The sequence below is a fragment of the Copidosoma floridanum genome, unplaced genomic scaffold, assembly GCF_036245765.1.
Source record: "Copidosoma floridanum isolate Cflo_tuat_1 unplaced genomic scaffold, Cflo_Japanese_pri ptg000021l, whole genome shotgun sequence".
NCBI lineage: Eukaryota > Metazoa > Arthropoda > Insecta > Hymenoptera > Encyrtidae > Copidosoma > Copidosoma floridanum.
This window is the reverse complement of record NW_028321898.1, coordinates 29,328,893-29,335,118: the sequence shown is the minus strand read 5'-3', so window position 1 is coordinate 29,335,118 and position 6,226 is coordinate 29,328,893.

The window sequence follows — 6,226 nt, the reverse complement described above, 5'->3', positions numbered from 1 at the left end:
GCTACCACTGACGCGACAACTGGGACACTGTTGATGTTTTTTGTTTGTTTTTTATTTTCGGGGCGCGAACTGTGACCGCACCGGAGGAAGGAGCACTGCGAGGGACTGCCGAGGGATAGATCGGGATGCGCTGCGTCGGAGATACGGACGGGTTCTGAGTCTAGGGGCGCCGGAGCGGTTGGATTTATGCTCTCGGCTCGGGGGGAGGGCCACCCTTCGGAGAGCCCACACGTGCCCTCCGACCAATCGGGGAGCGCGGCTACCCCCACCGGCAGCCGCGTGTGCCCGGCCCCCTTTTCTCCATCTCCTTCTTCCTTGGTATACGTATACACTTACCCTTTTTACCTCCCGAGCGAGGTAGAGGGCAACAGGTGTCCCGAACGGCGCCTGTACCTCTACGCGCGCGTGCGTGTGCGGTTTTTCGAGCGGTATAGTGGTGGGAGTTGGGGGGTTGTTCGACTGCGTCCAAAGGAGAGAGAGAACGAAAGGGCAAAGGTGAAAGGAGGGAGAGAATTAAACGGGCATGGGATCGGTGGATTCGATGGATCGGCGCTTGTGGCTTTTATTTTACAATGAGGGCGTTTTTTCGAGTTTTTTCGGGCACATGATGCGTACAGGAGGCAATCTCGCGTACGCCAATTATCAACGAAATCAATAAATATACACGCAACAATACGAGATACACATGAACTTTGGCGAAATTTTGCCCAAACGTAAAAATTTTTACGCGGTTGGCTTAACTTTAAGGATCGATTATCATTTCAGTAATCTCACATAAAAAAAAAAGTGTCAACGTTTGGCCAAGCTTAAGCAATGAGAAAATCCCAAAATTGGATTTTCGTTGGAATATTTTACTCAATATTTTTCGTAAGTCATATAATGCTGACCAACTAATATCCTGACGCAGCAAATAAATTTTTTAGACGTTTGGAAGAACATTTGCTAAACTTGGGTAAAATATTCCAACGAAAATCCAAGTTTTGGATTTTCTCATTGCCCAAGCTTGGCGAAAGTTTGGCCAAACGTAAAAATTTTTACGCGGGCATTATTATATACATAATACAATGCGAACCGAGGGGCTGTGTCCTTTTCTTATCACAAAAGTCTCGAAAAGTTGAGCCCTTTAAAATCACACGAAGACTTTTATACTGTTTTTTCGTGTTTTTTCGAGGTTTCATTAAAAATTTTTATATTACCGATTTTATTGTTTCCTGTAACTGTACAAACTCACCAAAATTGTGAATATTAGAAACTATCGTGATGTTAAGTCTTTGAATGCGGTAAAAATTTCGACGAACAAAAAAAAAATACCTACGAGCCTATATACCACAAGCGAAGCGTGCCGATAAAAACTTGCAGTAACAAAGTTAAATGGATACAGTTCGTAATAGCTCGGAGTAAGTGTTTACTTGGTACAATCGGGCTTCACATGCAATGTATATTTACATCTCGGCATGAAACTCAAAGTGTGATCACGAATTCAGCTCGTGTCGGAATAGAAAAATAGAAAGAGAGAGAGAGAGAGTTGATTGTTTGTCCTAATAGCCGGTTACCGAAAGGGCTAATAATTTTCGTCAAGCTCGGCAACGATTCTTCATTCATTCCCCGGGTAACCCCATTAAGTCCATTGTCCGGCAAAAACGGGCCTCCAAACCTTGTTGTGGCTCATTTTTTCCACGGGACAACGAGATCAAAATGTTACAGGGTGAGCGCCTCGGCTTTTACGCTGTGTGCGACTATATCGACAATAGTGTCGGGAAAAAAAAAAAAAAAAAAAAGAAAGGGGCACGCGATCGCGTTGGACATTGTGGTTTTTCTGACAGTCCACTTAGTAGTCGGTGCAAAATCTAAATTGGTGCATTACCGGCGTGCCATTTACGGGGAAAGGAGGGAAAAACTACTCCGGTCGGCCTTCCATTGTGTGGTTTTTGCCTTTGCGGACACCGAAACCCTTTGAAATGTATATTAATATGCACGGCCCAACGTCACTTTACTCGAACGATCTGGAGGACTTTTTTTTTCTTTGTAATTGCGTGCTTTTGACAAAAGTAATAGTGTATTTTTTTTTCTTTTTTAAGCTTTTTAAACTATTTAATCTTATTTGATTTGTAATAAATGTGTGATATGAGTAGGAAGAAGGTGAGCTTTCAGTTTTTACTCGAATACATTGAAAACGACTTATAGTCTATTTATTTATTATCCGCTGTTACAAACATTTTTAGATATGTATATTATTTTAACGAAGACTGAAACTCGAAAAAAATACGTTTGTATATAAAACATGTTCGGTTAAATGCAAATTTTATTCTCAAGCGGTGATAGATGTCCAAAAACAAAAAACCTAATAGCGAGAAACGGCTTAAAAATATATTTATTTACACCCACGTAAACACACAACATTACTGTCGTTTTTGTTTTTAATTTTATTTTTTACCGTGTTCTCTGGTAATTTACAAAACTTTACTTAACCAATACAATTATTTAATAAACTATCACCAGTATACCAAAATAAATACAACTATCATCTATACAAAAATGAAAAATATACAAAAAACGCACTTAAAATACGAGTGCAAACGATGTTTGCTTTTGAGAAATTTTCACCCACATCTTTCTCAACGCGTATCACATTTGACGTGCTTATGTTCTCTCGTTTACGAGAATCAATATAGTTATTATAATAATTCGATCGATTTACGCTAATCAATCGGTGGTGTTTACAAGTGCCGATTTCGCGCCTCGAAAATAAACCCGTTGAAACAAACACTCTTAAAAACAGTAATTTACCAAATAATTGTGCGCATGAAACGTTACATCCCTTCAAAAAGGTACACCAAAAAAAAGGAAACTGTACCCATGCACGTACTCCCCCAAAAAACGAGTGCAACATCGTTGGTTTTAATGGCACGTCGAAGACGCCAACAATGCGCCATACAACAGACCCAGACGGGAGGTGCGAAAAACGACGCCACGAAATTCGACGTGATTTTTCGGGCAACACGATAACGACGTGAGCAATTTTTATACAGCAATTACGCGAGCCATCCGTTCATTTATACGCTCCCGATCGCCGAGGCATCTTCTTTTTTTTATTACGCCTTTTATTTTACGTTTGGGCGCACTTTTTTACACGGACGACTGCGTTCGAGGCAGGCACACTCGAATCGCGCGTCTATGCGCGAAAGTGTTTGGCTGCGTGTAATATTAATACTCGCAATAAACGTCGAGTGCACATTTTGACAAACCTGTTTAGGTAACTGGTGAAGTTGAACAATCATTAAATTGTTTAGTATCAAGAAAATTTTAATTGCACAGCTACTATTTAACTAATTATCGTTTGAATGGATATTAATCATACGGACACTTTTATAACTTTTTAAAAATTTAATTTTTGTTGAAAATGTAATGCATTACCAACTTGTACCAAAAAAAAAAAAACCAATTTTGGAAAAAAAATTCAAAGTACTTGAATAAGCATTTAAATATTCATTGAAAATACTCAACACTAAAATTTAATATACAAAACGGACAATACTAATCTGTCAAAGAAAAAAAAAATTATTTTTTAATATTGTACTGTGAATAAAAAGTTTAAAAAAAATGCATTTTATTCAAAAAACTAATTTTTTTTGCGTTTAGAAATTCATAAAAACAAATATCAAGTGTAATAATTGTTTACATCGATGAGAAACCATTAATAGAAAAATTACCAAAAGTTGGGAATAAAACATCAGGTGTGAAACACAATGAAGGAGGATTAAAAAATGTAAACCTACAGCTTTTCTATTCCATCCAAAATCCATTTATAATGTCATTCCGTCACGTCACCAAAACCACTAACGCTTATATTCGAAATTGGGCATGTCATCAAATTTTGAGAGAAAAAAAAAAAAAAAAATACCCAGTGCATGACCGCGCAAAAATACCTCGGGAGCAGAGAGACCGCGGGTCCAGTTACCCCACGTCTTTACTCGCTCAATTAGCGAAAACAGGGTAAGGATGAAATTTGGTGCGCCGAGCGGGGACTCGCTACGGTGGTCCGTACAGAGAGGCAACCCGATCTCGGACATTCCTCTTTTCGCCACCGATGCTGAGGTGCACGCACCAGTGCTATACGAGGCTCGGATAGCACGTGTTCGCAAGCCCGTGTAAGCTGCCCCTACTTCTGTGGCGTTCGCTCACTTCTCTTTCTCTTATTTTTTTTTTATTTTTTTTTATCTGCCTAAGTAGCCACCACCGGAGACGAAAGACGTGATAATCCTCTCGTTTTTACATGTATATCTGTGCCACCCTCGCGACGCGCGCGAACGCGCCTCTTTCTCTCCCTTCATCCTCCCTAATTCTCTCTTGGCCGAGCTCTCGACCCTTTCCCCCCCAAACGCTTCCGTGGCACAAGAGGAAGTTTCTCTCTGTGCCTCTGTTGGGTTTTTACGAGGGACCGTTATGCGCGTCGCGTGGGGCTTATCTTCGGCTTGACCCATTAGGGGAAAAAGGCTTGGGGACGTATCTTGATTCCTACGTATCTTGACAGACTTTTTTTTTTTTTCTCACAAAGGAAGTGTCTAATGGCTCACTCTTTTTAACGCCCTTCGAGATCTCTATTGACAGTATTGATGCGGGATTTTTTTTTTTTTTTTTTTTTTTCAACCAAAGGGCATTTTATTTTTTAAAAAATTACTATTTTTATAGTATAATTTTAATAAACGATGATATACTTAATAGGTCGTTCATTGTAATATTTTGTCGATCCGTGAATTAATGACGGCGATGACACGCAACTGCTTATTTTGGCAGAGCCGGGCGATGTAATCCCCGCCCCCTTCCTAAAAAAATCGATACTGGACCCCGTAGCTATATACGTGCAACGTCTGCAACCGTATACGGAGTCTCTTTTCTTCCCACGACGAGATTCCTCTCGGTCGCCAGGAAGGATACAATGGCAGGTCCAGTTTGGAGACTCGGGACCTTTTTGAAACAAACTTTACTGTATGAAGAAATCGCGAGTTATCTTGTATAGAAAAGAAGAAAAATGTGCGAACGGTAAGATTGCAGTTTGTTTTTTAGTCTGTGATTGCTACATATTATATTATACCATATATACACAATGGACCATTTTATTTTTTTGGGTGCCATGAAAGGGAATGTTTATTTTCTGGACTCAAACGGCAACTAACATCACTTAACTGGAAAAAAGGATGAACTTGGATTAAATTGAATTAATGTTAAAATTTTCAAATTCCTAAACAAATAATGACGACTGGATTTTTCAAGTATAGTAAAAATAACAAAATCGATACTATATAAAATACACAATTTTTATAATTACATTGACAAAATCTTTGGGTAAAACAATTGCCACGCAATCCGTGGTCTAGTAATCAATCGTAAAACCACCAAAGAATTCGGTATCCAACGCCCAACTTTGACAAAAGCCGACTTTCGACTCAACCTTGTATATAAAAAACGCGCCACCAAATTAATTTCCTTCCCAAAAGGTACATCGCCTTATGCGCGGTCACAACTCGCACGAGTTACGCTTGATTTACGAAAAATAAGGAAGAAGAAAGAAAAAAAATCCAAAACGAGAATAAAACTCGCGCAGGGCCCAGAAGCCACGTCTGACGGACAATGAAAAGACGCGGGTTTCGCCATTGAGCTCCCGGCGTGTGTCCAATGAGCCCGGCCGCTATCATCACTCCCGTGAGCAAAAGACACACGCACCCACGGCGTGTTTCTCATTGAAATCAAAAGAAAATGAAAGGAAAAAAAAAAAAAAAAAAAATTTGTCGAACGAGCAAAAGGCGGAAAGAAATAGAGAATCCTCGAGAGCGAACTTTTCCACGGGCGCGTGTATTGTGTATAACCCCCCAAAACCTATAGTGTGAATGGCGAAGGAATGGAAAAGAGAAAAGGAGAGAAAGGGAGGGAGGCCCCTGGGACGCCCGAAAATTGATTGCTTTCATCTATTAAGGCCTCGTTCGGAAATGGAATCGCCGCCGCCGCGACTTTGTATACCCGGTAATTATACCCTCTCGAGCCGGCCCCACTTTTCTAGCAGAGGTTGCACGTATATTGGCCCCTCGTAGTTTTTACCGTCTAAAATTACGTGTATATAATATACTATATATTATTGAGGGCGCTTGTACTCCGGCCTAGACTGTATATTTATGGTTTGCGGAGTTGCCCCTGAGCTACGTTGCTCTTTGACCGCCAGCTATGTGTTGAC